Source organism: Anolis sagrei, chromosome 5 (assembly GCF_037176765.1).
Source record: "Anolis sagrei isolate rAnoSag1 chromosome 5, rAnoSag1.mat, whole genome shotgun sequence".
Lineage (NCBI taxonomy): Eukaryota > Metazoa > Chordata > Lepidosauria > Squamata > Dactyloidae > Anolis > Anolis sagrei.
In genome coordinates, this window is record NC_090025.1 from 150836029 (window position 1) to 150861691 (window position 25663).

At 42.5% G+C, this 25663-nt stretch overlaps 1 protein-coding gene across 1 annotated transcript in view; it reads right to left on the reverse strand.

The window, feature by feature from the left end:
- Positions 1-23659, reverse strand: part of SLC6A15 (solute carrier family 6 member 15) — a 52057-nt gene extending 28398 nt beyond the window's left edge. The window contains exon 1 of the mRNA XM_060777374.2: positions 23347-23659. The gene's annotated coding sequence lies outside the window, so the exon portion shown is untranslated. The remainder of the gene's footprint in view (positions 1-23346) is intronic.
- Between the last annotated feature and the right edge of the window lie 2004 nt (positions 23660-25663).

A 25663-nucleotide genomic window follows, 5' to 3' on the forward strand; every position in this document is an offset into this window, starting at 1 on the left:
TGTGACAATCCAGTGAATGTGGATTAACTTCCAAAATGGGTAAGCAAACTGTCTATATGCACTCAGCTCCGCTCATAGGCTGACTACGTCGGTCTTGTCATGTGAGTTGGGCCTGAGGTTACTATTAAGTCAGTCTGCCTTTCTGAAATCCCCAAGGCAAGTTTGTCTTGCATAAGAGTATTAGACAAGATAATGGGTATGAGTAGTCAAATTTCCCACAACAGGGTAGCACTGCAATTTTATTAAGCGAGTCATGTCCTTCATATAGAAACATTCTGAAGTCAGTGCAGCTTTCTCATTACAGAGCAATGGTTTTCCCATAAATTTTAGAGGCTTTATCACATGTATAAAATGAATACTTCTTTGTTTACATAACAAAAGTACTAGAAACTAAAGTTCCCAGGTACTCTGGTAATTGTAACTAAGTATTTGCTTGACCGATTTTTTATTATTTTAAACTTAATTTTATTGTTTCTTGTTGGGATTTTTTATTATAAACTACCTTGGTGTTTTCATTATAAAAAATAGATAAATCAGAGTTGAGATGAAATACAGAGATTAGCCCTTGGAATGTTTATTTATTTATTTAGCTAGCCATTCATGTTGCTCTACTATCCAACTGACAAATGCCTTGAAGAGGACTGTAACCATACAAATCCAAAACAACTGATAAAACAGCAACTGAAAGAGTAAGCCAACTAATATGGAAAGTAATATACCACCCAAAATTTCACAGAAAGAAACTGGGACTACTTGAGGGAAGTGAAAGGACAGGATTAAGTCGTATGAAGTAACAATATTGGGCAGAGGGAGCAGACAATAGAACAGATAACAAAAATACTGCATTCCATGTTAAATGCTTGTTGAATGTGAAAGATCTTAGCCTGAAATCTAACTCTATTAGCAGAAGGATCCCAAGTAGAGGTCCTTCATAAAGAAAGCTCTGTCACTGGCATCCATAAATTATGCCATTGTGGAAAGTGTTACCCAGAAAAGAGCCAAAATCCTTTAATTTCTGAAAAGCTGAAGTGTGTTCTCATTTCTCTTTTTAGCCCAGATAAAATGACCAGAATGAAACAATAAGAGGCTTGACCACTTTGTTTACCTCCATCTACTATGTCATTAGAATAAGTAATTCAGATGCAGAGTTTGGAGCAATGTATTTTTAATGCCTCATGGCAGATTTGATTCTGAATATTTTTTTCATTAACCTCCACAGAAATACACAAACACTTCATCCTTTATTTCAAAGGCTTAAGAAAGTGCCACCAAGTATTCCACATTCTCCAGTTAGAAGTTTATTCGCTGCAGTAGATGACAACCTTGACAATTTTGTCACTTGGCAACTGGCATCTTTTAGAAATCTCTAAGGAGAGCTGAAGGAATTACAAAGCCTGTAAGAAATCTACTTTTATTTATGTGTTGGGCTAAATGAAATGTGCATGTTTGTTGCTAGCAGTTACTCAATGGACAAGGAAGTGTGCTTTAATAAAAGAGAAATAGGGTGATAAACAGCCTCCCATAATTCCACAATCTGACCCACACTGACCTTCCATGTTTTGATCTTTCAGAAACTTCATGTACTTGTACAACATGAAATATCTGTGGCCCATACTTGGCTAGAATTCATATAACATCTTATACTCAATAATAATAATAAAAACATTGTACCAAATTTATCAGATTGCAATAAAACAGCAAGAGGATAACTATTAAAGAATACTTAGACATAGGTCTACTTCTCACAGACACAAGCCAAATCAAAGATATGTATGGTAATCCAACTTGCCTACATTTTAAGAAAAATAGAATTGTCCACTATGTCACATTTTAAAGCAGGAGTTATAAGTTTTCAAGGAATAGGGGAAATGAACCCCTCTGAAACTTAGAAATGCTACACCTGTCCCATTTTAAAATCCCCAATTACCTCTGCACCCCAAATTGAACTCATATTTATTTATTTATTTACAGTATTTATATACTGCTTTTCTCACCCCTAGGGTGTCTCAACATGCCTGATCTATGGTGAATTGTGATCATGATTTATTTACAAATTATTCTACTTTTGAAGGTTGTACAGTTCATTATCAGTCTTATTGAGTTGTTCTACATTGCAATATCTTTTATTGACACAGCAGTTTCTAATTTCATTCAATCCTTTCATGAGCTGATTTTGGGCCCCTACTCCACTGCTATACAGAAATGAAAATAGCATAATGCTAAACTCCATGGGTGGTCTTATATTCATTAATTAAAGCATGAGACTACAAAGCAATTTCACAAATGCCTTTCATACACAAATAGGTTATTCTTAGAGGTCTTGTTATGCTAGTGTCTGGTATTCTGTAGCTAAAGCCAGTGCAACACATTAATGTTTCTCTGCAATCCCTGTTGTATGGCCAATAACACAACAGCTGAAGAAACAAAGTCTAATGTAGCAATACTGTCATTGAACAAAATCCCTGGCAACTCTACCAGTACTCACAGACTGTGATTTTTGAATAGACAACAGTCCTGCCATGCACGGAAAAGACTACAATGGTGGTGAAATGAACCCATAATTTCACCCCAGCTAACAAATACAAAATTCACCTCACAATGAGGGACCTCAAGAATAACATCTTTGTGTATATCACCAAGATCCCATAAGCCTTATAAAGGAAACTTTAGAAACATTTTACAAGAATACTCCTGCGCGCGTGCACACACACACACCAGTTATATTATATAGTTTTGGTTCAATTAATGAATTCTATGAAAATGAAGTTTCTTTTTATGCTGCAACATGTCTAAGGGAGGATGATCAAAATGGTCAAAAATCTGGAAACTGTGCCCTATGAGAAACACCATGTCCCTTTCTCCAGAAAGCAACACTCGCAAGGGACACTCATGTTCCTGATATCTATAGGAGGATAAGTGAAGCCCATCATAGAGCCTTTATGTCACCCAGAAATTCAGTTTATGACATGTCCTCTCATTTCAAATACCCATGTAACTAAAGATCCCTAGATCAAATGGGCTCCACCTAGACTCATAGTTTTGTGGGAAAGCATGAGCTTTATTTACTCAAGAAAGGGCTCTACACAGAAAAGAAGAATTGGAATCTGCACATTTGGCACTATGCTATGATCCTAAACAGAATTATTGACCTATGGACCAATAGCATTCCCAAAGTACCCCCCCCCCCCACTTGCCTTTTCATCAAACTATATCCCTCTCATCTTAAAATTTCTGGTTGCAATTAGCCTATCTGTTATTTAATGACTTCATGTTGCCCAACTGCTAATTTTATCATCACGATAGCAATAAATGAGGCTATAGGTGGACAAAGCCATGACAGTGTTGGAGGTTTATCCTTGATCTTTATAATGCTTTAATGCTTTAATGGCAAGGCTCCAGTTCAGTGCTCTCAAGGTAAGGTCAGGATAAAGACGGTTGCAGCTAGAGGTTTCTATGTCACTGGGTAGTGAATCTGCTTTGACCCCTAGTCTGATCTTTAAAGTAGCTATAAAGGTGCTGAACCCTATCCCTGTTTGGAATCTTGCACACCTCCTGCATATCAACCACCAGCATAAACAGATTTCAGTTCATTGGGTACTACAGAGGATAGTCTATAACTAATGTTTATTATATTCCACTACTGAGACATCTACAGCAGGCAGAAGGACGTAGGTGTCTTCTACATGTCAACCTTCATGAGAACAGTCTACCACACAGTAATTTTTACTGATTAACTTTGGAATGAATTTTGATGACAACTTATCTTTCATTTTGCAGTGTCTGGTGACACTAAACCAAATGACAGATAGAGTACAGCTGGCCTCACCATACTTTCTCTATGCTAGACAAAGCTGCACCTGTTTCACTGATGTCATGCATTTTCAAAAGACTAAGGGTGCCTGCTAAAATGAAAAGATAGAAAACTTTAATTTCTGAAGAAAAGTCTCATATGAGGATGTCAATAACCTGTTTAATTGTTTTTTTTAAAAAAAAAACCAATGCATTTGCTTTATTTCAAATTGATCAAAGTGTGTGGCTGTTAACTGCCTTGAGTCCCCTTGTTGAGAAAGGCAGGGTATAAATAAAGATAATAATAATAATAATAATAATAATAATAATAATAATAATAATAATTTGTATGGGATTCTGTCTTTAAATAAGACAAAGAATTTACTTACTCCCATCACACAGAAACGCCTACTCGAGCCACAACTATCCACTTAGAGATCCAAGCACCATTCTTAAGACAGACATCACTTCTGGGTTTACTTTATTTCCCTCCTCAATCCTGTTACTCAAGAAGAGACCCAAGGCACTGTTCTTAAGAATGCCCATTCCTCCATGCCACTGAAACTATTCAACATGGACAAATCTGACAGATCCCATTCCACATGTTTTTAAGTGCTTTCTCCTTTGCCCCTTAACCCCTGAAATAATGAGACAGACAACAAAGGTATGGATTCAAATTGGGCAACTTTTATTGAATGTTACCTATTTAACTTTTCCTGAACTAAACTAAGTGTCAAGGAACTTGGTGGCTAACCGAGGCAGCGTCCTCGGCTACTTAGTGTGTAAAATTTGTGTGCCCTGGATGCCCAACCGGGCAACCTGAAGGTAAAAGTCTGGATAAGCCTGTGTCTGATTATTGATATCAGCTTATCTCCTTACTGTGCCAATTGATGTCCCCTCACCCATTTGGTGACTTCTAGGTGAGTGTTTGTTGTATAGTGACCCCCACCCTTAAGGGGTGCCTTGCGTATACCTCCATGTCTGTGTTTTCCTGATCTATTTATGCTGGCCTAATTAAACCAGACCACCCCATCTAGCCCCTAATAACAGTATAGGGTAGGCGAAAAAAAACCCCAGAACATGAGAGGCAAAAAATTCCTACCCGGCTCCAACGGGCAACCAAATATACTGTCAATGGACGGGAGTGGTGGGTGAAACATCCAACAAGACTGAGGTAAAGAGGCTGGCTCACGTGATGAGCCAGCCCCCGCCCCTCTTCCAGGAGGTTCTAAAGGAACCTCCTATTCTCTCCCTTCAGGGGGTGGGGCAAATCGCTCTCCCCACCAACTGTGTTGGTGTGGAGAGTCCCTTTTTTCAAGGCATATCATAATGATTTCTCCCTGGCTTCAGTTCCCTTCCCCGCACCCCACCATTTCTTCACACTTCTTACACAGGTCACTGACAAAACACCACTGGTGGCAGCCAGAAGTCTGTCTGCATCATATGAAGGACTCCGTGATACTTCATCTATGGACTGTTTTAGCAATGTGTGGAAATGGGAGGGAGCTTGCATGAGATGAACACAAAACTGTTTATTCCACCTGCCACTACTGTTATGGTAAATCCCACTGAATATACCTACAGTATATGGTAATGTAGAAGAGAATATTCTTTGTTCTATGCTTGTTGAGTAGTTTCCTGATTTCTCATTGAAAGATAGTTATATTTAATAGGGTATAAAAGGCATCTAATAGAGTCTAGGCACCTATTATACTCTATTAAATCAAAGTAAAGGAATTTGTATATATTTTCATCCATCTTCCCATTGATAGTTAGCCATATCTCCATAACTCGTAGATAGGGCAGTGTATTGGAACTATATCTACTTTTTTGTTGTTTCACATGTTCTAGTCAGTATTAAACAAAGGGGAAAAGACTATTTTGACAGCAGTATTAGCAGATGTCTCCAAGAATGCCTCATATTCACCAGAAAAGGAAGCCATTTCCTCATACATGGTGCTGACATGGCAGAATCTGTGGCCATGGAAACAGGTATAAATCCTTCTATTAGTCACATTGAATCAATGATACTTTCATTTATACAGATGATAACAGTAAGCACAATAGCAACACCAGTCTAGATCTACTCCAGTTGATGCCAACAAGATTTAGACCACTGCCTTCCTCTCTTTGTCCATTGGTTACCTGTTTATTGTGTTTTGGTCATTGCTGCTCCAATGCATTTATGTCTGGTAGTATATTCTTGGTTTTGCATCCTTGAACCAAAGTACCTGGAGAGATTCTATGATAGAGTCTTATTCCCCTGGTTTTCAAATTTTGGGTATCCTCCTGGGAAGACCAGATGTCATTAACTTTTTTTGTTAAGTGCTCTGTCACAAAGTCCTCCTTTATCCTTTAGTTACAAAAGAAGATGAAACTCATTTCATAAACATTAGTCGATCTGTTAGATTAGTGCTTCTCAACTGGGTTTTCTACTGTCCTAATATTGCACGTATGCTGGCTGCAATGTTAAGTGGAATCCTATTTCTACCACTGTTCTGTCGCTGCTGGACCTGAAATGAAGTGCCTTTAAGAGAGGATGTATGGCTTGGATCCAGCGGGAAGCCAGGGGCCCCGAAAAGAAGCCTTTAGAGAAATCTCCCTTATTAAACAGTCTTTATGAGGCTTGAGCTTAAATATAACAGTCTTTTATTGATGAACAAACAGAAATTGTAAAGTTTTCTAAACAGTCTCTTAGCTCTTGCAATCTTGTTCACAGGGAACAGGCACTATCTTCAAAAACCTTTTTCAAAGGAAAATTCCCCTTTCTAGCTCCTCCCAGGCTGCTGTGAACCTAAACCTGACTGATTTGAATCCACTGAACTGCATCTCAGAACCGAGTAGACGTACCAACAGGCCTGTAATCACTTAGCTGCTTTGATGGTTAGAGCTGTTATTCCCTCCAGAATTCCTCAGGGCTGTAAGGCTGTTTCCCTGGAACCTTTGGGAATCTTTAGAGGCTCTCAAGACTGTTCTCCCCCGGAAAGTCTTAAGGGACGAAGCCTTTGAACAGGAGGACATCTGTATACATCCTCTGCATTGACTTCCTTTGCTGATACTAACTGAAAGATGGCCCTTTCCCTCCAAAAAACCCAGAGAGGGGTGGGACCAGGGATCCTAACTATAATAGACAAGTAGCTTGCCCTATGATTGCAAACTGTAACAGGAAGCCACCCTGCTGCAAAATCCCAAGCCTGGGATTGCAAACCAACATTTAATTCAAAGCAAATAAATGTGGAGCTCCTGGAACAGGTGTGCCAGAACAACCACCATTGAAAAAAGATAATGAAAAAGGAAGGAGACTAAAACTTTCAGAGGCCTGGTAATCAAGCCTTATGAGGAACAGCTTAGGGAACTGGATATGCTTGGCTTGGAAAAGAAGTTACCTAGAAGAAGGTGGAGCAAGATCATTTTCTATTGCCAGGGAAATTAGAATGCAAACCAATATATTCAAATTACAACAACAACAAAAACAACTCTACCCTAATATATGTAATCTCCTTCTTTGGAGGTCTTTAAACAGAGGTGGGATGGCCATCTCCCAACAGTGTTTCAATTGTGTATAACTGCATGGAGAGGTTGGCCTAGATGGCCCTTGCAGTTCCTTCCAAGCTGATGATTTCTAACCTATTCTGAGGTTAGGAAAGAACAAAAAGAGACAATTACTGGGGGGTATCCAGTGACTATTGACAATTAAATCTTAACTTGTCAGTAAGAGGATGCAATGTGAATGAACAGGATTCCCGCATCAAATACATCCATTGCAACAGTGGAGTCCAGTATCCCTAATTGCTTTTGGGGTATTCATCTCCCACCTATGCAAGGGCAATGCTATGCCATGCAATGTAAAAAAAAAAAACACAAACCAAAAACATTGTTTATTGTAGCATGTGTCTGGTATCCTACAAGTATGAAATGAAATTATTAAAGCACTACGTTCACTTCTAATTCAGATTCACTATTATGCCTCAATCTTTAGCCAGATGTTTAGCCAGATATCACATTGTTTCCTTGTTGGCCTACAAGTAAAAAAAAATATCCAAGGCTCTATTTTTGCACATGATTTTTCCATGTAAATAAGTGCAGTGCTTGATAACATTAAATAGTAAAATGTTCTAAAACATCTTCAGCTATGCCCCATTCTGTTCTCTTCTTCTCGTCTCATCTTTCTTCTTCTTCTCAGATCACATAATTCTGTAGTGATTGAGGCCCTCCCATACACTGGATAAAATCCATATTGAACTGGATTATATGTCAGTGTGGACTCAGATAACCCAGTTCAAAGCAGATATTGTGGATTATCTGCCTTGATATGCTGGGTTATATGGCTGTGTGGAAAGACCCTGAGAATAGCTAGTTCTTTTCATTTAATTGTTTGGGAATGTTGTTTTCTGCTTCCTACCAAGATGTTGTGTTTCTATAAAATCTGTGAGTCTCACATTCTTTCACTCTCCTTGTTTGCCACTTCCTTGTGGACTCTTTTTCTAGCTCTCATTTTTCAGTAATTCTATTGTGACTATATGAACAAAATGGAAAAAATAGGTGTGTTTGAATCCCTGGTTCTGTGATCCATAATTACCAGTATCTGAAATTATTAGTAACAACACAACAGTAATACTATAAAACAATGTATTTTTTCAAATTAAAAAAAATCAGATTGTTACAAGTGAACAATTTGGAAGTTATAATTAATCTTTTCCAGTTGACTATTCTTAAAGATGCAACATTGTGGAATTAATGTGGTTGACAATAATTGAGAGTCAAAAGAACTAAGCTTCAGCTCTGGAATATAGATGGGAAATCAGATATAGACTAATATTTATAGTGTTGGATATCCCCCCCCCCACCCGTGCCATCCCCACTACCTCCCTTTAGACTGCCTTCAGATGATCTCGTGGGTTGAGTTGGGTTTTAATAATTACTTGCATGTGGTTTTTAGCCTAGATTTTAAAATTTGTTGAAATTTGAAGCATATAACCCCTTGGGTTTGACATGGGGGGGGGGGTGTATCTCCCCGCCGAGTGTCCCGGCGGAAGAGTGGAGGGAGTTGGTTGAAAGGTCGCCGCTGGGGGAAACGGCATCACGGCCTGGCACTGGGGGACCGGAGGCACGCCAGTCACGATAGACACCGCCGGAGCCAACACGGCGGCCGGGGCGCACCCACCCTCGCTGCCTCCGCCGCCGCCGCCCAGGATGTCTCGCTGAAAGAGAAATGCAGGCAGCAGTTCTGATGGGACTGAGGACTCCGATTTCTCTACAGGTTTGACATGGATGTGCAGGACTGGGTCCCCCTGTTATGATCTGGTCATTGACCATAATAAAGTTTACTTACTTACTTACTTAATGCAGCTTGATATCACTAACTGCCAAGGTTCAGTGCTGTGAAATCATGGGAGCTGTAATTTTACAAGTGTGTTGATGCCTCTTCAGGCTACTAATCCCAAGATTCCACAGTATTGAACCATGCTAGTTAAAGTGGTGTTAAACTATATTACTTCCATTTGCACCCTCGCAACTAGGAGCCCCCGGTGGTGCAGCAGGTTAAACCATTGAGCCACTGAACTTGCTGACCAAAAGGGGAGTAGAGTGAGCTCCCACTGTTAGCCCCAGCTTCTGCCAACCTAGCAGTTCAAAAATATGCAAATGTAGTAGATCAATAGGTAGCATTCCGTTGGGAAGGTAACAGCACTCCATGCAGTCATACCAGCCACATTACCTTGGAGGTGTCTATGAACAACGCCCACTCTTTGGGTTAGAAATGGAGATGAGCATCAACCCACAGAGTCGGACACAACTAGACTTAATGTTAGGGGGAAAACCTTTACCTTTACTTTATCCTCACAACCATTTCAGCCTGCTTGCTTATTTGTTTGTCTTCCGCAGTCATACAAGGTCTACCCCCCCCCCCTCCAGATTGATAGCTAAATTATGTCTAAATTATAAGCATACTAAACCAGAGCCAAAAATATAGGCTTTGAACAAAGCTTTCCAGAAAGCCCGTCCTAAATGTGTTGAAGATTTCAGTTCCAATTACTTAAAAGCACAGCTTTGATGTAAATTGTACTCCCCACCCCTTTTAAAATCAATTTTGCTTCAAAGTAAATCAATGTAGGAGTTCAGGCATTGAACATATATAGCAAAAGTACTGTTTGATCTGGACCAGTTGGCTTATTTCAGTAGTGACAGTTCAGTTCACATGCAGCTTGAATCTTCATCTGTTGTAACAGGTTGGGGGACAATTTGTTTTGGAGTATCGTCCTAGAGACAGTATGATCCAAGTGTACTGAATTTCCACAGCAGATTTTCAAAGGTATTATAATTGGAAATATGAATACAATAAAGAAAAGATATATAACAGTCTGTGTCATAAATAAGCAAATTTCTAGTCAGCCCAAGCTTAGAATTCCCCTAGATTCGCTGCAAATATTATTCCTAACCATTAAGGTAAACTGAATGTTTGCAGTGACTTAAATGATGATAGGTGGATTCCCTAAGAAGAAAAGGATGGCTACTAAATCCAACCACACTAACAGAAATAAAGGTTTCTTTTTTCCTCTCCATTTACAGCACTAGTTGTTCATGTTGTTACAAAATCCTAATAAAGTATTAATATTTTAGGTGGAGATATGTTAAAACTGCTAATAGATTGTCTTTATGAGCATACAACACATTTCTTTTGAGAGATATTTCACATGTAGGTAATTTCCTAATAATGGCTTTCAAAACATTAATACCCCAGCTTTAAAAAAAAGTTCCATATCAAGTGTCCTTCTACTTCAAATGATATTAAAATGAAAAATAAAGTAAGTGAGGACTATGTACTCCACATAACCTCCAGGGAGTTAACTGTAGCAGCTCCCACGATTTCTTTTAAAATAGCACCTATTGCTCTAAAATAGTGCTGCAGCAACCCACAATAAAAAATTCAACAAGGTATACAAACATTTAATCAGAGAAACAAAACTTTCCAAGTACATGCACATGTACACACATTTCAAATAAGATGATTCACTTTCTGTAAAAACATATTATAGTACTTTTATGACTGAGGGAGAGACAGTCATATCATAAGCTTTAATAATTAAAGATACATCTACATGATAGAATTAATGCAATGTGGCACCACTTTAACTGCCATGGCACAATGCTATGGGATCCTGGGATTTGGAATTTTACAGAGTCTTTAGCCTTGGCCCCAACTACACTGCAGTTTAACTGCATTGAACTGCATTATATGAGTCTACACTGACTATATAATGCAGTTTTGAACTGCATTATATGGCAGCCTTTCTCTGCCAAAAATGGCTGGTGTCTTACCAAACTAGACCTCCCATGATTTCACAGAATTGAGCCATAACTGTTAAAGTGGTGCCAATCTGCATGAATTCTACAGTGTAGATGCACTCTCAGACTCAAAGGTGTTCAAGCATGTTGCTCCAGATTAACATGACTATGTCTTTGAATGCTACCTTCATTTTAATCAGAGAAACAAAACTTTCCAGGTAGATGCACATGCGCACTCATTTCCAATGAGACTGTTCAATTTCTTATCTGTAAAAGCATATTATAGCACCTATATGTCTGAGAGAAAGACAGTTGTATCATAAGCTTATCAAAGAATTTCCACAGTCACCCAATTTCTAGAATTCATGGCAAGTAGCTAGCTACACTGATCATGGGAATGTGATAAATATAGTTCCTAAAGGTAAACTTTAAAGAGCTCAACTTTGCTTAGCCTAATTCTGACCAAATATTCAGAGGCTATTGGGGGTGGGATGGGGTGATTTGATTAGTTCCAAGTCATTACATTTGCATCTCAGGTGAGGATTGTAGAGGACACTAGATCTACCCACCAACCCCCTTCCCTTCAAATCAAAAGTGGGCAAAGTGAAGCCCATAGACTGCATGCAAACGTTAAGGTTCCTGAATCCCAAAAAGCTCAGGACACTAAGATTTTTTAAAAAATAATACTATAGCTTGCCCTCAAAAATCTAAAACATCTCAAAACTACTCTAAAATGTTGTTGTATTGCCCTCCAACTCCAAGCCTCTCACATACCCTCTTGCATAACCCAAGCAGCAAAAACAGAAAAAGAAACAAGCTACTAAACTGGCCAAAATCAAAATCAAAAGTCACATGACATAACACTAAGGGACACCGGGGATGAAATACTATGCTTCTCGAGCATCTGTCCCTAAATCATCCAAAACCAGGGCATAAAACTCTGATCAGCTAGGAGGAAGGTCAAGATGTTTATATACTATTAATTCATCAGACCATTTGTCAGGGTTGGAAGAACAACCATGCTCATTCAATATCCATTTCTCTACTTTGGAGACAGAACTGGATCCCTCCTTTCAGAACTCATTTGCTAAAGAGCAATTGAACACATTGCAGCTACACTGTAGAATTATTTGTTTGTCACCACTTTCATCCAATGCTCAGTGATATGGAATCCTAGAGTTTGTAATAAATAATCTAATATCTTATGTTTAACTCCTTTCAATGAAGATTTGTTGTTATTTATGTACATGTATACATTTGTGTTGTTTTATACCTCTGGAAACACTGTCTCAGGATTGGGTTGAGACAAGGTGTCTAGTGGCAGCATTGAATATCCCTCTATATTCCATTGAGATAACATTAAATACATCTACATTAGATGCTTTGGGGGAAGTTCTGTAATTGGTTAAGTGGACGAACACAGAGAGTGCTCACTAATGCTTCCTCTTCATCTTGGAAAGAAGTGACAAGTGGAGTGCCGCAGGGTTCCGTCCTGGGCCCGGTCTTTATTAATGACTTAGCTGAAGGGCTAGAAGGCATGATCATCAAGTTTGCAGACGACACCAAATTGGGAGGGATAGCCAATAGTCCAGAGGACAGGAGCAGAATTCAAAACGATCTTGACAGATTAGAGAGATGGGCCAAAACTAACAAAATGAAGTTCAACAGTGACAAATGCAAGATACTCCACTTTGGCAGAAAAAATGAAATGCAAAGATACAAAATGGGTGACGCCTGGCTCGAGAGCAGTACGTGTGAAAAAGATCTTGGAGTCCTCGTGGACAACAAGTTAAACATGAGCCAACAATGTGATGTGGCAGCAAAAAAAGCCAATGGGATTTTGGCCTGCATCAATAGGAGCATAGTGTCTAGATCTAAGGAAGTAATGCTACCCCTCTATTCTGCTTTGGTTAGACCACATCTGGAATATTGTGTCCAATTCTGGGCACCACAATTCAAGAGATATTGACAAGCTGGAATGTGTCCAGAGGAGGGCGACTAAAATGATCAAGGGTCTGGAGAACAAGCCCTATGAGGAGCGGCTTAGGGAACTGGGCATGTTTAGCCTGAAGAAGAGAAGGCTGAGAGGAGATATGATAGCCATGTATAAATATGTGAGAGGAAGCCACAGGGAGGAGGGAGCAAGCTTGTTTTCTGCTTCCTTGGAGACTAGGACGCGGAACAATGGCTTCAAACTACAAGAGAGGAGATTCCATCTGAACATTAGGAAGAACTTCCTGACTGTGAGAGCCGTTCAGCAGTGGAACTCTCTGCCCCGGAGTGTGGTGGAGGCTCCTTCTTTGGAAGCTTTTAAGCAGAGGCTGGATGGCCATTTGTCAGGGGTGATTTGAATGCAATATTCCTGCTTCTTGGCAGGGGGTTGGACTGGATGGCCCATGAGGTCTCTTCCAACTCTTTAATTCTATGATTCTATGAAGTTGGACACCTCAAAGTAGATGTCATAGAGGTTGAGATCGACAAAAGACTCCACTCTTTGTAATTGCAGTGAGCACTGGGAAGTCTTTAGAGTCGATTTATTTATCGTGTCATCAGCAACCATTGTTTTACAATTCTAACAGAGCAAAACAAACACAGAGATTAAAAAGAAAAAGAAAAAAAAACCATACAGATTTTGTAAATTTGGTATTTGGTTAAATGTCCTTTGACCAGTATCTGGCCACTTGGAGTGCCTCTGGGGTTGCCGCAAGAAGGTCCTCCATCGTGCATGTGGCAGGGCTCAGGGTGCATTGCAGCAGGTGGTCAGTGGTTTGTTCTTCTCCGCACTCGCATGCCGAGGATTCCACCCTGTAGCCCCATTTCTTAAGATTGGCTCTGCATCTCGTGGTGCCACCGGAGCAACCGGAGACGACTTTAGAGTCAATGGTATTAACCTAATGTTGTCATATGGTCAGCATTTATATGCGTTCAATGAGCAAACCAAGAAAGAAATTGTCTTTTGGTGTCTTTAAAATAGGCTAAAGGATTTGAAACCCACATTTAGTCAGATGAATAATTAGAGCTGTGCCATTCCAGGAATTGCCCAAGTGTAAGCCCCACAATTTTTGAGATAAGGGTTAAAACAAACTACATAAGTGACCAGTAAGATAAACGATGGAACCCTTAAATCAAATATGGAAACCCCATATCTCCATGCATACACACCCCAAACCTATGCTTGTGTATTGTCTCATCACGGGTTGGGATTCAGCAACCCAGGGAGCTTCTAATTGAAAACAGGCTGACATGCTATGCAAAGTCTCCAAAAAACATAAGGACTAGGGGTATTCAGAATTCCATTTGGCAATTCAGGATTTAGGAAAATTCTGCAATCTGGCAGCCAGGTTGTCGAAAACAGACCGGGGAGGACCCAGCCAAAGCCTTAACTAGAACAGATCACAACAAGCTGGATCTTTTGGCTAATGGGGATAATAGGGCTGAGTGGCACTCTACCTGAGGCAAATCAGGCAAGAGTGGGCGCCTGGTGGTAGCTCCTCCCCTTCTTTCTTTCCCGGCAGCCTTCTCAATCCCTTCTCAACGCCCCCCCCCCCCCCCAATGGAGTACCTGCTTGAGGAAAATAAGGGAGAAAGAGAGATAGAGAAAGAGAGAAAGGGGGAGGGAAAAGCTTTCCTAGGCCCATCTTCCAGAGAAGGCCCCGCCAGGAACGCTCTTTCCCAGAAGCACTTTGTGTGGCATGGGCACTGACGTAGTCTCTCTTCTCTCTCCCAGGGCATGATGGGAGTTGACATTTTTCTCTCTATGCATTTCTTCCATTTCCTTCTCAGCCAATCAGAGGCTTGGTTGACTGTGTCTATTCTCCTCCCCTCTTGTGGTGCACCCTGGTTGGGACTTCAACCAATTCCCAATTTCTCTTGTGGAGTTTTTTTTTTAAATGTTATGGTAAAGACTTAAATAATCTCCCAAAAATCTGTGGATTGGTGAAATTTTCTGAAACTTAATAGGCTTGCAGTCATACATGTGGCCTACAAGTGAGGCACATTTCATCCTGATAGGCCTAAATACAAGCATCTAAAGTTTTTCAATTGATGGCAATGGACTGAATCTTACCGGAACAAAAATGGCACCTCCGCCCGATTTTGGGAATTTCCCAGAAAATGGAACGGGGGGAAGATGCAGCTGAATATGGAACCAAAAACAGTATGGTTTTTTGGACACTCCTAATAAGAACACATGTATTTTGCATATTTGCACACAAAAATTGGCACATATAGTTATTGTGATGAAAGGAAAAGAGGACAAAATTCCTGTACCATTAACATTTCTGTAGACAACAGAATTCTGCAAGTATAGTCCAGAATCCAGTTAGGGAGAGATATATGTAGTCACCATTATGTAATTCACATCCTTGGTTGGTGGCAGGAGATGTGGAGTTCTGCAAACAATGTGTTACCCTATGCCTTGTCTTTGCAACTGGGCATTGGGCATTGCAGTTGCAAAATATAATACTATCTTTTTCAGTTGTTTACCATATGTTGTACATTGACATTACATGCCGTCTACTGTGCACTGTGTTTGTACATTCTGCAAGGAAACACTCATTAACCTGTGTTGCACAGCAGTAATGTTGAGCAGGAGGGCTGCTTATAGTGTTCACATAGCATATCTCAGCATGTGGATATTTATGCTATGATAAGGGGATGTTGGGTTGAGGCCAGTGTCCTTAGGGGGTCACTATACTGTGGAAATAATTCAGTTTGACACTAACAACTGTCATGACTCTATGCTATGGAATCACCAGAGCTAAGTTCAACAAACTACAAATCCCAGGATTCAGTAGCATTGAGACATGACAGTTATATTAGTGTCAAACAACACTATCTCTATAGTGTACATGAATCCAAGTGCCCAATAATTTAGTACATGTCTGATTAATAATTCCTGATGAAATTCAACTACATAGGAGTCTGGGCTGTCAAGTTTTGCCAGTTCCTTTCAGCAAACCCTCAGGTTCCTCCTCCCATTCCCCTTTCTAGGATCCATGTTGAGCAGGAAGACAGTTCTTCCAGGTTGAACTATGCAACATCCCCTTCTTCACCCCATCCACATTTTTGCTACTGCATTCCCTCCCTCTAAAAAAAACCCAATGAGGACAGCACTGGACAGGGGAGAAGCATTCAGCTATGTTCATACAGTTGGACAAACAGTACTGACAGATGGCCTAGCAATCCCAGTCTGGGTGATCTTGCCAACATCTCTAGTCAGTATAGCCAAAGGCCAAGAATATGGACTAATACATCTGGAGCATCCATAACAGCTTGTTTGTAACCAGGAAAAGAGCAGCTTGGGCACCGCAATTTAAGGGAGATGTTGACAAGCTGGAATGTGTCCAGAGCAGGACAACTAAAATGAGCAAGGATCTGGAGAACAAGCCCTTTGAGGAGCAGCTTACAGAGCTGGGCATGTTTAGCCTTCAAAAGAGAAGGCAGAGAGAAGACATGATGGATATGTATAAATATTTGAGGGGAAGTCATAGGGAGGAAAGAGCAGGCTTGTTTTCTGCTGCTCTGGAAACGAGGACATGGTACAATGGTTTCAAACTACAGGAAAGGAGATTCCACCTGAACATTAGGAAGAGCTACCTAATGGTGAGAGCTGTGCTGCAGTGGAACTCTCTGCCCCGGAGTGTGGTGGAGGCTCCTTCTCTGGAGGCTTTTAAGCAGAGGCTTGATAGCCATCTGTCGAGGGTAATTTAAATGCAATTTTCCTGCTTCTTGGCAGGATGTTGGACTGGATGACCCAGAAAGTCTCTTCTAACTCTATGATTCTATGGTAGCCAAAAATCTACGCAGGTTGTAAAGCAGTGCCATGCCTTCAATCTAGAGCAGCTTCTCTCAACCTCCTACAGTTGTTTGAAAATCATTCTCAGAATTCCTGAACTTTCACTGTACTAGCTAGGTCTTTTGGAAACTGAAATTCAAATTGTCTAGAAGACTAAAGGTTGAGAAGAATTGATCTAATGACTTAGCTCTGACAAATATACAGGCAGTCCCCAAGTTACGAGTAAGATAGGTTCTGTAGGTGTGTTCTTAAGTTGAATTTGTTTATAAGTCAAAACAGGTAAACATTTCAAGCTAACATTCTCTCCCAGAAATATCCTATTCCAGTGGCTTCTTGCAGTGATTATTTCTACCATAAAATATTAATCTTCCTGATATTTTGTCACTTCTAGGGGATGAAGATAGTGGGAAAATCTGACACAAAAGGATTTGCCTCTGTGTGTGAAAGAGGTCAGCTTTATTCTGAAAAAAAGAAACTTGGATTTGCTTGAACTGCTCAAAGATTTTTGTGTTTGCTGCTGCATCTGTAGTTTTGCCTGCGAGAATAAAATCATTTAAAGTTATTCCCTAAATGTTCAACTCAACTTCAGACTCAAAAGAATCCGGGTGTGTACAAAACTTCTTCCAGGTATTCCAGATAATTACAGTGCTCAACCACTATAATTTGAATTGAAGATAATTACAAGGAAATAGAAACTTGACAGATCTTAAAGGGTCACACAGCAATCAGATTTCCTTTTGATTCAGACTATTGATACAATGAAGCTGCTGGACTAATTTGCATAGATATGCATCAGCAAGTATATACAGTAGAGTGCTGATGCAATTTTGTGTTATTTTTGCATAGTATAGCTGATTTCTTTTTACACTAGAAGGAAGGGGGAGGGGGAAACCCAAGCAAATCTTAGTGCCCAGTCATAGCAGAAGAACTGATGCAATAGCTGCCTCCTGTGAGCAGCTTTCAAATTTAAATCCTGTAGAGAAGGAACACAATTCAAATTGCCTGCTTACTTTGTCTTCTTTTGACATATACATCTTACAGCCCAGTCTAATATCCCAGCCCAAAATACTACTTCAAACATTTCATGATATGACCTTGAATGCAATGGTAATAAAATATATTTATCATTTGAAGAGAAACAAACAGTATTTCTTTCCATCTACTTACTTTATTAAAATGCATATGTGAATCTAGACATCCCTTCTGTGAATGAAGTAGAGTACACCTTCAAGCTTGGGCTTTTCCCCTCCACATCCCCTCATTAAAATCTAGGAACTTGGGGATACATGTGGGACAGTGTTTATCAACCTAGGGGTCGGGAGCCCTGGGGGGAGGTCACGAGGGGGTGTCAGAGGGGTCACCAAAGACCACCAGAAAACATAGTGTTTTCCATTGGTCATGGGGGTTCTGTGTGAGAAGTTTGACCCAATTCTATCATTGGTGGGATTTAGAATGCTCTTTCATTGTAGGTGAACTATAAATCCCAGAACTACAACTCTGAAATGTTAGGGTCTATTTTCCCAAAACTCCACCAGTGATGACATTTGGGCATATTGAGTATTTGTGCCAAGTTTGGTCCAGATCCATCATTGTTTGAGTCCACAGTGCTCTCTGAATGTAGGAGAACTACAACTCCAAAACTCAAGGTCAATGCCCACCAAACCCTTCCAGTATAATTCAATTGTTGGTGGAGTTCAGAATGCTCTTTGATTGTAGTTTAACTATAAATCTCAGCAACTACAACTCCCAAATGACAAAATGAATCCCCCCCCCAACCCCACCAGTATTCAAATGTGGGTGTATTGGGTATTTGCACCAAATTTGATCCAGTGAATAAAAATACATCCTGCATATCAGATATTTACATTCCTAATGGGGTCGCAGCATAAGGAAGGTTGAGGACCACTGATCTACTTGCTTTATTAAAACGCGTATGTGAATCTAAACATCCCTTCTGCGCATGAAGCAGAGTATACATTCAAGCTTGGGCTCTTCCCCTCTACATCCCCCACTAAAATCTAGGAACTTGGGGATCCATGTAGGATATAGTTCAGGAAGAGCTGAAGATGGAGGAAAAGGCAGACATCCCTCTCCTTGCTTGAATCAAAGAAAAACAATGTGATCCTGTATACAACTACTTATAAACAAGAGTCAATGTGTTCAGTAAAAGGTAATGGTTTTCCCCTTACATTAAGTCCAGTTGGGTCCGACTCTGGGGTTTGGTACTCATTTCCATTTCTAAGCTGAAGAGCAGGCATTGTCCATAGACACCTCCAAGATCATGTGGCCAGCGCCAGAGTGGTATCTATTGATCTACTCACATTTGCATATTTTTGAACTACTTGGTTGGCAGAAGCTGAGGCTCACACTGCTCCCTGGATTCAAACCTGCAACCTTTTGGTCAACAAGTTCACCAGCTCAGTGCTTTAACCACTACACCACAGGGGCTCCATAGGTGTTCAGTACAGTATTTAGTATCCAAACTCAATTGTAATGGAATTCACTCCTGTGTGGATATGTATTGCATTGTTAAAGTCCTAATACATGTGTATTCTGTATTGCTAAGAAAATGGGGAGAAAGAGAGTCAATGCATGATGCAGTCTCATATGTGGATTGTTGTAGGTTTTTTTCAGGCTATATGGCCATGTTCTAGAGCAGGGGTCCTCGAACTTTTTAAACAGAGGGCCAGGTCACACTCCCTCAAACTGTTGGAGGGCCGGATTATAATTTGAAAAAGACATGAATGAATTCCAATGCACACTGCACATATCTTATTTGTAGTGCAAAAAACACTTTAAAAGAATACAGTAATTAAAATAAAGAACAATTTTAACAAATATAAACTTTTAAGTATTTCAATGAGAAGTGTGGGCCTGCTTTTGGCTGATGAGATTGGACTGTTGTTGTTGTTGTGTGCTTTCAAGTCGTTTCAGACTTAGGTTGACCCTGAGCGAGGGCCGGGTAAATGACCTTCTAGGGCCGTATTTGGCCCCCGGGCCTTAGTTTGAAGACCCCTGTTCTAGAGGCATTCTCTCCTGACATTTCACCTGCATCTATGGCAAGCATCCTCAGAGGTAGTGAGGTAGTGACCTCACTACCTCTGAGGATGCTTGTCATAGATGCAGGCAGAACGTCAGGAGAGAATGCCTCTAGAACATGGCCATATAGCCCGAAAAAACCTACAACAACCCAGTGATTCCGGCCATGAATGCCTTCGACAATACATTAGTCTCATATGTCTTTGTATACACACATGCACAGTATAATTGTGCTCCTATTTTCTATAAAATCCTTACTAGATTCCTAAAGAGGAACTTCCTTAAAAAGCATTGCATCTCAGCAAATAAATCCTGGATACATACATTAAAGGCTTGCAATTCATTTCAGACAATAGGACAATAAGCCATTTTAATTATTATTTTCATATAATCCTATGCAAGGAATACCTTAACCACAATTGGAAAGAACCAGGGAGGAAAGGCTGAACACCCAGGTGATGCTCAGTGCCATTGTATGTCTTCCCTTTCTTTCCTAATAAGAAAAGGGTGAGGTTCCGAACACGGGGGGGGGGGAGGGGGGAGCGGGGAGAGAGCTCCGTAGACGCCAGGCTGAGCGGCTCATTAACATACCCACCCAAACACTGTGACGTCACTGCGTGCCAGCCTTGCCCCGCCCCTCCACGGCTCCAAGAGGCGGCAGGCGGGGATTCAGGCAGGATAGGAAGGTGTCCTTGTCGCAGGTTGCCAGCCAGCCTTTGCTGGGGAGGAATGGCTGTGGCTGATCATCTCCGGCCTGATACGCATTTGTATTGCTTTACCCCCCCCCCCCCCAAAAAAATCCCTTTCTCCGCTTTTCTTGTGTTATGGGGTGGGCAAGCTAGGAAAAGGGTTGCTTTGTTGTGTTAAGACCTAACATCACAATAATCAACAATAATGATCGATAGTGATGGTATTCTTCCCACCCCTGTAAATATTAGAATCTTGGGAAATAATTTGCAGGGCATCTTGGGTGCCCATCTCTTATTCTCTGTGAACATCCAGAAGCATCTATTCCTTTCAATGGGGATCAGTCTCGACTACATAAACCAAAATAACAAACTGCTCCGGTTTCATGTCAGACCACACCTGGAATATTGTGTCCAATTCTGGGAACTGCAAATTTAAGGGAGATGTTGACAGGCTGGAATGTGTCCAGAGAAGGGTGACTATAATGATCAAGGTTCTGGAGAACAAGCCCTATGAGGAGCGGCTTAAAGAGATGGGCCTGTTTAGCCTTCAGAAGAGAAGGCTGAGAGGAGACATGATGAGGGCCATGTATCAATATGTGAGGGGAAGTCATAGGAAGGAGGGAGAAAGCTTGTTTTCTGCCACCCTGGAGACCAGGACGCAGAACAATGGCTTCAAACTACAGGAAAGATTCCACCTGAACATTAGGAAGAACTTCCTAACTCTGAGAGCTGTTCAACAGTGGAACTCCCCACCCCGGAGTGTGGTGGAGGCTCCATCTTGGGAGGAATTTAAACAGACTGGAAGGCCATCTGTCAAGGATGCTTTGAAGGCAGTTTTCTTGGTACTTGGCAGAATGGGGTTGGACTGGATGGTCCATGAGGTCTCTTCCAACTCTGTGATTCTAGCCAAACAGGAGAAGCAAGGAGACAATCACAATACACGTGTGGAGGGAGAGGAAAATGTGCATCTACAGGGCAGAATTAATGTATAAGAATGTCTATTTTTGTTATATCAGGAGTGACTTGAGAAACTGCAAGTCGCTACTGGTATCAGAGAATTGGCTGTCTGCAAGTACATTGCCCAGGGAATGCTCGGATGTTTGGTGTTTTACCATCCTTATAGAGGGCTTCTCACATGTCCCCACATGGGGAGCTGGAGCTGACAGAGGGAGCTCAACCCACTCTCCCTGGATTTGCACCACTGACCTATTGGTCAGCAGTCCTGCTGCCACAAGGGTTTAACCCATTGCGCCACCAAGGGTCCCTTGTACAATGAGTAACTGGTTTATCAGAAAACCAGAAATGCACTGGGCCCTCACCAAACTCCAACTCCCAGGTTTCCATAGCACTGAGCCATGGGAAGTGGTGTCCAACTGCATTCATTCTACCCTGTAGAAGGCCTGGATCTTCTAGAGCAGTGTTTCTTAACCTGTGGGTCCCCAGATGTTTTGGCTTTCAACTCCCAGAAATCCTAACAGCTGGTAAACTAGTTGGGATTTCTGGGAGCTGTAGGCCAAAACACCTGGGGACCCACAGGTTGAGAACCACTGGTCTAAAGTAGGCTCACGTGCTGAATGGGATTTTCCCCAGGGGTTGGCTCCTCAACTACTGGGAACGTGGGTTGTGATGGGACTGAGGCCTCTGCAATGCTCTGCTTCTGATGCAATACAAAAAGGGGAACCAACATGCCCACCAAGCATTCGGGTGTCAAATGCTGACGTTCTTGGTCTCCTTTGCTACATACGCAAACATGCCACGAAAAAAAAAGAAGAAAGGAGCAACATTGGAGAAAGATTCCACCCTCCCCTCAGAATACAAGCCGCTGAGGAAGAGATCTCGCTTTCCTGGAAAGAGCTGGAGGGATCTCCCAAGGCCGATCCGACAAGCCTGCCCATGCGTGGGGTAGGGGGACCCGCCACAGAGCATCTCCAGCTCGACTGCCCCCAAATCCTACTAACCCACATGTTTCTGATTTCCTCCCTCCACCTTCCTCTTCCCCTCCCTGAAACCTTCCTTGCCTGGAATGCCTCCATCCTGCTGTGTCAGGGGAGGCATCCCAATGGGAAGGATGCTCTCTGCATCCTCAGGCGGCCACGTTCTCTGGACCACGAGAGGAGAAGGCCACATTCTTTGGACCAGCGAGGAGGAGGAAGCAACAGCACTGCGCCTCTCTCACCTTCTGCGCTGATGAAGACCCCACATCCCTCTCCTCAAATAACTTATCCCTCCAGTCCTATTTACCTCCCCCCCCCCCCCCACCAATTGCCCTTTCTATGCCATGTCTGCTAAGTAGGGTGGCACTGCTTGCCTGTCATAGCCATATAGGATCATTCGGCCTTCCTTGCCTCCCATATTTGGCTGCCTATCCAACCCAGGCCTTGTTCCCAACCAACCCACTTGTCAATTCCATCCACGCCGCGGGCGCGCGGGCCCCTCCTTCCGCGGACAAGCGGGTGGCAATCCTTGCCCACCTTTTCCACGAAGGAAGGCACCCCCCCCCCCTCCAAGTCTTGGGATAGACCCCTTTCGTGGGATGGAGGGGCCTTTCCTTGGAGAGCGCGTGGTCCAGGCGACCACGAGGCTGCCTCGCCTCCGATGTGTCCAAGCAGGCACCCCACCCATCACACACATACTCATATATAAATGCAAACTCGCAAGCTTCCCCCTTTCGATGATCCTCTACCTTTTCCCTCTCCCCGGGAGGTCAGGAGCTAGAAGCCCCCCTAACCCGCACCCCGCCAGCCTTACCTTCTGTCCAAAGGCGCCCAGCGTGGCTTGGGCGACTCGCTCTTCTCTCCCGCAGTCCCCGCAATGTGGCCAGCTGAAAGATCAATGGCTTTGTGGGGAGGGAGAGGGGGCAGCGGTTTTCGCGCGCGTGTGTGTTTGTGTGTCTATGTACTGCTCTGGGAGGTGGCGAGGACAGAGACGTACATGTGCGCGGCGCTTCCGATGCAGGGGCGTTTAAAGACGGAGAGAAAGGCGGGAGGGAGCGAGGGAGGGAGGCAGGGAGGGAGGGGGAAAGGCAGGGCGGAGGGAGCCGCACCTCCCTTGACGCAGAGCAGCCTGCAACGCCGGCCTCTCCATCCATCCTCCATCCTCCTCCTCTAGGCAAGACCAAGAGGATAAGGGGCTCCCCCTCCCCACCCTTGGAAGAGAGGCGCGCTAGGCGAACCAAGGCTTTCCGCCGAGAACAAAGCGAGCCCTCCCCTCCACGCATCTTGGCGCCCACAGCCCTGGTCCCAAGGCCCCCTTTCCCGTCCCCAGCCTAACCCCACCCTGTGGCTTTCTAGGGGAGACTGCGGCACGGTGTACTTGCCCTGGGGGGAGAAGATGCTGTGGCCAAAGGACCCAAGCTGCTGTCTCCCCCCTCCCGCCGCCCTTTTCTGGTTTTGGAAATGGAGAGGTTAGGCGCACCAGGAGGAGATGTACCCGCCTGGCACACACCTATAGGAGGGTAGGGCAGTTCCTGGACAGCCAGAGTTGTGCCATGCGGAAAGAGGACTCAGCTTCTTTCTAGCACTCTCAGTTGCTCTCTCTCTAGGTTTTTGGGAATGGAAAGGTTGGGCATGCTAAGAGAAGACCTCCAGCTTGTCATTAGAAGAAGAGTGGGTCGTTCTGGAGCAGCTCGCTATGGGGTGGAGAGGAATAGAAAGGGCAAGAAAGTGAGTAAGGGCCTTCTCAGTGGTGGCTCCTTGGCTCTGGAACTCTGTCCCTACTGGCTCGCAGAAAGAAAACAAAGACATGGTTTAATCTATTGTCTTTCATGGCCAGAATCACTGGATTGTTGTGATGTTTCCAGGCTGTATGACAGGGCCTTCTCAGTGGTGGTCCCTCGGTTGTGGAACTCCCTCCCTAGTGATATCAGAGCAACCCCCTCCCTCATAGTGTTTAGTAAGAGTCAAAACTTGGCTCTGGGCTCTGGGATAGAGCAGTACAGGGATGTTAGTATGGAATATGTGCAATTTGACTACAGATCAGCCTTTAGACTATGACTCTGGATGACATGATTTATTGAAATGTATTTTTATTATACTTATTATATTTTAATTTTTAACGTATGTTTTAACTGATATTGTATGTTTTAAGGCACTGTGGAGGTGCGATTGTAAGCTGCCTTGAGTCACCCCCCCCCCCCCAGGGGAGAGAAAGGTGGGATATAAATAAGGTAAATAAATAACTGTTCCAGAAGCATTCTCATGTTTCACCTGCATCTGTGGCAGGCATCCACAGAGGTTGTGAGGTCCTCTATATGTCTTGGAACAGTTTCTCCACATAGAGATGTTCAATATATTGTCAAAGGCTTTTCATGGCCAGAATCACTGGGTTATTGTGAGTTTTCTGGGCTGTATGGCCATGCTCCAGAAGCATTCTCTCCTGATGTTTTGCCAGCATCAACCATGTCTCTTTTTCTCTCTTGCTCTTGATTTTTGGAAATTGAGAAGTTGGCATACTAGAAAGAAGAGGTGCTTTGAATGTGATTTTACTGCTTCTTGACAGGGGGTTGGACTGAATGGCCCATGGGACCCCTTCAAACTCTAGAATTCTATTATCCCTATTTGTGGGCAGCTCATGGGTAACAGCAGCTCTGGGGTAGAGGGAAATAGAAAGAGCAAGGAAGAGAGTGAGCATAGTGTAGTTTGAGGGTTGGGTCAAAATCCAGGAGATCAGGGTTTGAATCCACACTCCACTGTGGACACATACTTGAGCAAGTCACACTCATTCAATCTCACCAGAAGGTGATAAAAAACCACTTCAGAATAATAGATCTTGCTGAGTGATGGAGAAGTTGGTATTAACGAAGTGCTTAAGCCTCTTTCTCCCTCTCTCCCTCGACTTTTGGAAATGGTTGGGTGCTTTAGAGGGAGATGTCACATACCTATAAGAAGAGTGGGCCATTAGCCAGAGTTGTCTGATGAGAGGAATAGACAGGCCAAGAAATAGGAAGAGTGTGGTGTTTTGAGGGTTGGGCCAATGCTCTGTGAAACTAAGGGTCAAAGAAGTACTTCACCATGTGTGTCTCACCCAGTCAAATGATGATGAACAGCCTTGGGAATAATAAATATTG